The sequence below is a fragment of the Equus quagga genome, chromosome 14 (assembly GCF_021613505.1).
Source record: "Equus quagga isolate Etosha38 chromosome 14, UCLA_HA_Equagga_1.0, whole genome shotgun sequence".
Classification (NCBI taxonomy): domain Eukaryota; kingdom Metazoa; phylum Chordata; class Mammalia; order Perissodactyla; family Equidae; genus Equus; species Equus quagga.
In genome coordinates, this window is record NC_060280.1 from 92,392,007 (window position 1) to 92,400,224 (window position 8,218).

General features: G+C 41.8%; 1 pseudogene; it reads right to left on the bottom strand.

The window, feature by feature from the left end:
• Positions 1–339: 339 nt before the first annotated feature.
• LOC124225681 (zinc finger protein 558-like) lies at positions 340–7,690 on the bottom strand (annotated as a pseudogene).
• Positions 7,691–8,218: the final 528 nt, after the last annotated feature.

Below are 8,218 nucleotides of genomic sequence, written 5' to 3' on the forward strand. Positions count from 1 at the left end.
AGTCCCCCTGCCAACACCTGACACTAATCTGCCAAGTGTGTGAGTAAGCTATCTTGGAAGTGGCCCCTTCAGTCCGAAAGACTTCAGATGACTGTGATTCTGGTTGACATCTTGATTGCAGCTTCACGAGAGATCCTGAGCTAGAACCACATTGCTAATCCATTCCTGAACACCTGACCTAAAGAAATTGTGAGATACTAAATGCTTGTTGTTTTGAACCACCAAATTTTGGGGACAGCTTATTACACAGCAAATAATTTACACAGCCAGTGTGAGTTCCCAAGATGTCTGAGGGATGGGAGATCAATGAATGCTTTCCCACAGTTATTACACTCATATCTACCTATCGTGAATTTTCTTTTGCACAGAAAGGTAAGAGTTACTGTTGAAAGATTTCCCACAATGATTACATTCACAGGGCTTTTTCTCCAGTGTGAGTTATCATGCGTTTCTTAACAGATGAGAGATTATTAAAAGCTTTCCCACAGTCACCATATTCATACGTTTCTCTCCATTATGTATTCTCTTGTGCACAGTAAGAGAAAAGCTACTGCTGAAGGATTTCCCATATTCAAGGCACTCATAGGGTTTTTCTCCAGTGTGAGTTCTCGTATGCTGTGTAAGATGTGAGCTCTTCCTACAGGCTTTCCCACAATCATGGCATTCACAAAGTTTCTCCCCTGTAGGAATTCTATTGTGCACAGTAAGGGAGGAGCTCATGCTGAAGGCCTTTCCACACTGATTACATTCATGGTGATTCTATCTTGTATGAATTCTCTTGTGCCTTTTGAGGTTACATCTAGTGCAGAAGATGTGAAAACACTGGTTACATTCATAGGGTTTTTCTCCAGTGTGAATTCTCACATGCAATCTAAGGGATGATGGATCGTCAAAGGCTTTTCCACAGCCCCTGCATTCATAGGGTTTCTCCCCATTGTGTATTCTTTTATGAACAGTGAGGTAGGAACTGCTGCTGAAAGATTTGCCACACTGACTGCAATCATAGGGTTTTTCTCCAGTATGAATTCTCTTGTGTAAGAGAATAGTCTTGAGTAAGATTAGATTTTGTGCTGAAGACTTTAAAACACTGATTACACTTGTTGAGTTTCACTGCAAGATGACTCCTTTCCTGTTGATTGAGAGATGAACGATAACTATAATTTATAACATTTTTATTATTCAATGCTATCATAGGAATTCTTCACCCAGGAATTACGTTGTGTAAAACATTATAATAATTGATGTTTTTGCCACTTTGAGTGCCTGTATATCGTTTCCACTAGTTTGAGTTCTTAGAAGTTAAAAAAGATGATGAATGCTTTGCCATAAGTCCTTGTCATATTCACAGAGAATTTTCTGATAAGTTTAAGACAAATTTATGTTTGAAACACTCAATATGTGAGTCACATTTGTGGAAACATTTACTTGTGTGAATGCTCAGGGAAGAAACAATTGTGGAGATAAATTATGTTTTTCTCTAAATTCACAAGGATTTCATGGTATCTCTCCAGAGGCACCACTTTCTCTTGGGAAAATGAATCTCTTGGTAACTTTGTGGCTTTTCTAATTTATGGCATTTTCCTACTGTGGAAAATCAGAAATCTTACCATTTTTACACCTTTAGATTGTTCTTCTCTAAAATCATGCTGCTTAGAAGTTAACCTTTTGTCTTTAAGTAGAGTCTCCAAATCTGAAACAAATTGAAAAGAAATTCAAATTGATGATGAAGAGAAGAAAAGGTAAAATGCACACATTAGTGAAGGTGGACCCTAATGATTAGGGTTTTTCAGGAGGTTTGCAATGAAAGGGCCATGAATGTGAAAATTTTAGGTATTTGTTAAAAAAAAGACTCTGGAAAGATTGAGATTGATGTTGACAGAAAGGAGGAATTGTCAGGAATGTAAAGTGGAAAGGAATTAGACAAAGAGCTCATATGAGACTTAAATTTAAGAAGGAGAAGAGACGTCTTTTTTTTTCCCCTCTGAGCCCAAAGTATGAGATAATGAAAAGAAAGTTAAAGGAAAAGAAGGTCCATAAGGAGGTTCATACTAAATGTCTCTGGCCCTCTTTTCAGAAAGAAGGGCATTTTACAAAGGCCCCTGATTGACATTTCCCAATGTACAACTCCAAACTGTCAAGCCACAGGCCAGAGATGTTCCTCACAGAGACTCATATTCACCTGGTGCTCACCTGGATGGATGCCTGGGAGAATTACCCTTTCCTCTGTGTTCATGTTATCTTCTTGCTCCAATTTGGAGATCAGACGAGGTTTATCAACTTGATTCCCATATACAGAGAAAAGACACATGATGCAGGGGACTCTGCAGGGGACAATAAGCCCCACCATGAAAATGAGGCCTGCACTTCTGTAGATGAGCAGGTGTGACTTTAGGAGCAGTGGAATAATTATCCCTAAATTCTAATAAATATAGAAATTCTCTTTCATAATGAAAAAAAGTGCAAGCATCCTCAGTTGATATCCAGGGTGACTGGGGATAACTAGCCCAAGAAGCTCAGGCCCGATTTCAAACACAGACTTAAAAGTCCAAAAGCTTTTATCCGCGGAGAACATAAAGTCAGGGCAAGGAATAGATCTTCTGTCCACAGGGAAGGCATTAGACTGCAAGCTCCATGACGGTAGGGACCTAATTCCCTAATTTCTAATTCACAGCACAGACCTCATTCGCCACTGTTTTCCTAATTCCCTGCACAGACCTTGTTCACTGCCATAGTCATAATTCCTAGAATACCTATGAACACAAAGGTGCTTAAGAAAGTGAGAAGCGATGTCAGTGAAAATGGTGGAGTAGGTAACTCCCAAGGTTCCAACACTCTACAAAACCCACAAATCAACTGGTACAAACTGTCAAAATCAACTTTATAGGAACTTTGGAGAGTTATCAAAAGCTTACAGCAACCAGAAGAATGTTTAACCAAGACAAAGGGGTGAATCTGGTAAGAGGGAGCTGTGACATTTTCACTGACCCTGGCCCATCACCTGTTCCTCACCTTGGGGATCCCTGAAGACACCTTGAAGGCACCTTGAAGACAACAGCCTGTGTTCCTAGTCCTGGAGGGAGCAGAATGGATTTTATTCTCAAAGAACCGTGGTGGTTTGTTTTGACCCATCTGGTGGATCCCTGAAGGACGGGCTCAAAGGGCTTACTTTTATTTTGTCTAACTCCAAACTCTCCCAGGGCTGAGGTGGCTACGAGAGGTGGAGGGCTGAGGCATGTGCCAAGCACATTTAAATGTATTACCCACTGCTGCCTGGGTCAAGGGAAAATGATTGAAGCAAGCAAAAGACTAAGCAAAAAGTCTAGGAGGAAAAGTAAGGAATAAGACACTTTGGGGAAAGAGGGCTTTGCAAAGCTCCCACATATTCCTAGTTATATGGAAGACCATGCACGTACCCAGGGCTGAGTGTATGCTCAGAAAAGACCTGAGAAGGCACTAAGCCTTCACCTTTGATTGACCTTCAGGCTGTGCACAAGCAGGAAGTGAAGGCTAAGGCAGAGTTGGAAACTGCCCGATTGAGTTTTGAAGGCATGCTCTGACATACACACAGAGACCATCTACAAAGACTAGGAGTTTTTGGGTTCCAGATATTTCAGGAAATCTCTGACAAATCACTAGCTGACCGTTAAGCTAACAAAATAGAAATTTCAGTGGCCACACATGACAAATGCAGACATTACAAAATTAGTCTAGAGACGTCACCAGACAGACACCACCAACTATGACAAGTAACAATGACAAAACTTAGGGATGGGGGAAAATCTCATTTACAGAATTGCCATATTATAATATTCGAAATGTCTAGTTTTCAACAACAAAAAAATGAGGCATGCAAAGAAACAAGAGAGCCCAGCCCATTACAGGAAAAGGGAATTAACAGAAACTGTCCCCAAGGAAAGTACTTACCAGACAAAGACTTCACATTAATTATTTTAAGTACACTCAAAGAGTTAAAGGAAACCATGTGCAAAGAACTAAAGGAAATGGATTTCCTGCCAAATAGAGACCATCAAAAAGATAGAAATTATATTAAAGGAACCAAACAGAAATTTTTAGTTGAAAAGTGAAATAACTGAAATAAAAATTCACTAGAGGAGTTAGCAGCAGATTTGATCAGGAAGAAGAAAGAATCAGCAAACTTGAAGATAGGTCAATTGAGACTGCTCAATCTGAAGAGAGAGAGGGAGAGAGAGAGAGAAGGAAGGAAAGAGAGAAAGAGTGTAAGAGAGAAAGAAAGAGAGAGAGAGAGAGAGAAAGAGAGGAAGAGCTGAAAGAAAAGAAACTGTCACCCACAAATTCTATATGCAGCAAAACTCTCCTTCAAGAAAGTGAAAAGACAATCCATAGAATGGGAGAAAATATTTGCAAATCATATATTTGATAAGTGTCTAGCATCTAGAATATATAAAGAACTCTTACAACTCAACAACAAAAGGACAAACAACCCTATTCCCCCTAAAATGGGCAAAGAACCTGAAGACACATTTTACTAGAGAAGATATACAAATGGACAACAAGCATATGAAAAGATGATTCTTATCTCATTATTTTTTAGGGAAATGCAAACAAAACCCACAATGAGATATATACCACTTCACACCTATGAGGATAGCTTTAATTTAAAAAAAAGGAAATAAACAAATGTTGTTGAGAATGTGGGGAAACTGGAATCCTGGCACATTGTGGGAGGGAATGTAAATGGTGCACAGGTACTCTGCAAAAAGTTAGACATAGAGTGACTATATGACCCAGTAATTCCATTCCTAAGTACATACCCAAAAGAATGGAAAACAATTGTTCAAGGAAAAGCTTGTACATGAATGTTTGTAACAGTGCTATTCACAATAACCAAAAGGTAGAAACAACTCACAGATCCATCAGCTGATGAGTAGACACACAAAAAGCGGTGTATATGCACAGTGGAATAACATTCAGCCATAGAAAGGAATGAAGTCTGATCCATGCTTCAGGATGGATGAATCCTGAAAGCATTATGCTAAGCAAGAGAAGCCAGACATCAAAGGCCACATACTGGATGATTCATTTACATACAATGTCTAGAATAGGTAAATCCATAAAGACAGAAGGTAGGTCAGTGGTAGCCAGTGGCTTGGGTATGTGGGAATGGGGAGTGACTACTTAATGATTTTGGGGTTTATTTTTGGTGTGATGAAAAGGTTCTGGAATTAGAGAGTGGTGATGGTTGCACAACACCGTGACATTCCTAAAAGTCACTGAATTGTATATTTTAAAATAGTTAAAATGATCACAGTCTTTCAGTTCTGTGAATGTTACATGAATTTTAAAAAGCTTTGTTTTCTGAGTCAATAAATAAAGGCAGGAATGATGTCAGGCTTACCAAGCGATGCGAGGTTCCTGGAGTTCTCCAGCATCACGTCCCTGTACAGGGTTCTCTGCGAAGCGTCCAGCAATGCCCATTCCTCTTGGGTGAACTCCATGGCCACGCCCTTGAAGGCCACCAAGTCCTAAACCATCACAAACATCATGGCTTAGCCAAGGACCACCTCTACCAATGTTGACAGGAAAAGGGCCAAGGATGACAGAACTAGGGAGGAGGAACCCAAAGCACAAGGTGTCCAGACGGGTGCTGATCTCTGCTCTCACTTGCTTCCAGGCTCAGCCCTCACTGCTCATCTCCTGTCCACTTCTGCCCGCTCGCACAGTTAGATAACCTGCAACACATACATGATTCTCTTTGTCCAGTAAGACTGTGGGCTCTGTGATCTTATTTCTCTCAATCTCCAATATTAAGCATAGCCCAGGGACATGGCAGAAATCAGAGAAATAATCCCCAATGGCCAGCATCAATTGCTTGAGTTTAGGACACGGTTATATCTTTCCTTTAAAACTCTCAGAAGAACATGATGTACAAAGTGATGCTGGAAGAAGCTTTAAAAATGTAGGAAATTTGACATCCACTGACATTTTCCAGGCAGCCCCTCACCCTCCAGCAGATGCCTGGAGATCCTGGGATGCCTGAGGACCTGGCTTGGCTGTGAGGGTCCAGGTCATTGAGAGATAAGAAGTCCAACTTCTGGTCAAAAGAATAATTATTTGGAGAAAGGAATATTTGACTCACCGGTAACCAGCTTGTCAGGAAGCCATGAACGAACCCTTCCTCCTCTGTGCATCCTTTTTGAGGAGAGGCTGGGTACAGGGGAGACTGAGCTGGGGAAAGAGGAATGAGTCACAAGAATCCAGGACTGCCCTCTGTTCTAGCACTCACACATCTGGATGCTTCCCCAACCTACCTGTAATTGAACATCTCCCAACACACACAAACACACACAAAAAACCCCCACATATATGACCACTCTCACACATAGCACATACTCATACCTACACACACAGCTTTCATAGGGAACCAGAGCATAGCCCTGTCTCAGCCAGGGCCAGGAAATAGGGCCAAGGGTCTTACTACACTTGAGGACAAGATTATTCTCATTTCACAGATAAAGAAATTAATGTTCCAAGGGACATCATTGTTATTTAATTAAGTTTACAGAAGGAATTAGAGGTAAAATCCCCAAGCTCCCACACACTTATCACACAGGTGACACCTCCACAGACACTCAAACCGCCTAAGTCCCACATCCCCAAAACCACCCGATCACATACCAGTGACCTCTGGGCTCCACTCCCACCTCTCCTGCTCAGCCCCCTCCCCTGTGCCTGCTCTGTGGTGCAGGGGCCTTCAGCACCTGGACTCTCAGGGCTGTGAGGACCCAAGAACTTACCACAAGTTGGGGACAGAACCATGGCCACCATCCTGTGATGAAGGTGGTAAATATTCCTGACCAACTGGGTAGTGGAGAGCCAGGACACTCCTCCTCTCGTCCCCACGGAGCACTCAGGACAGGGCTCTGGAATAAAAGGGAAAATAGAAAGTCTTCACAGCCTCTCTCCCTTTCCAGGCTCCTGAGGACAAATGTGTCTGAGCCTGTCCATCATGTCCTCCTTCAAGGGTAATATATTTAATACTGGGCCTTGCCTTTGCTTAGCAGATTCTGAACTCAGGGCCATGTGATGGCAAAATTTGTCTTCTTCTGTCCCCAGTGCTACGACCAATACACTACTGCTCCCCCCACTTGAAGTCCTTGCTTCCCTGAGTCTCGGGGCACATTCTTCCCACCCGTGTGGTTGTCACAATCTCAGTCTCAGATACAAAGCCTGTTCACTGAGACTTTGGCACCTGACTCCCATCATTCTTTCAACCTCTAGTCCCACCTCGCTCGGATGATGTCAGCATCCAGGAGGATGACTCTCACAGTATTAAAAGTTTGTCGCCACTCCACCTTGGCCACACGTTTCCATCGGCACCACCCCAGGCTTTATCATCACCTGACACTAGTCTGCCATCTAGAACAATAGTTCAGAAAACTCTCTCTGATCCCAAACCTCTAACCTTCCACCTTGGTCGCTCACTTTTTGCTCTCACTATGTGTGCTATTCTACCATTGCAAATGACTCAGTCTACCCACGCTCCTACTTTCTTGCTATTTATCAGCCTCCTTCTCTCCTCAATTCGTACTCAAACAGCTTGGATTTCACTACCTTCATTTCAACAAATTTCCTTATCCCTTCCTCCTACCTTCACTCTAGCCCAGGAGAACTCCAACCAGGCAGGATTGCAATCATCTGCCTGCTCCATGGCAACGCCCTCTTAGCCCATCCCTACTCCTGCCTCACCTCTGCTCCACAAACGGAGCTTAGATGCAACCACTGTTGTGATTTTTTTCTATCAGAAATTATTATTATTATTATTTTCACCTGTTCTTGAAATTTATGCAAATATAGTTGTACACTTTTACTCTTTTTTTTGTGTACCTTATTTTGCTCAGTATAATCCTACAATGAACTTTAATTAATTCATTGTAAAAGATGAAATATATAATGTTTCCTGTATACCAGAATGGCTCCTAAGTGCTTTACGTATATTAACTAATTGAATCCTTACTACAAGTCTATGAAACAGGCACTCTCATTGTTCCCATTTTACTGGTGAAGAAGCTTTAGCACAAAACGTTTGTCACTTACTTGAGGTAAACACTCTGAAGGAGAGAACTGAGGTTGGACAGAAAAGAGACTGATCTGTGATAGGTTAAAAATGGAGACAAGAGTTCACTCCATAGGGAGCTTCAAGGGTGTCTCAAATTGAGGTAAAGGTATTGGGCCTTTG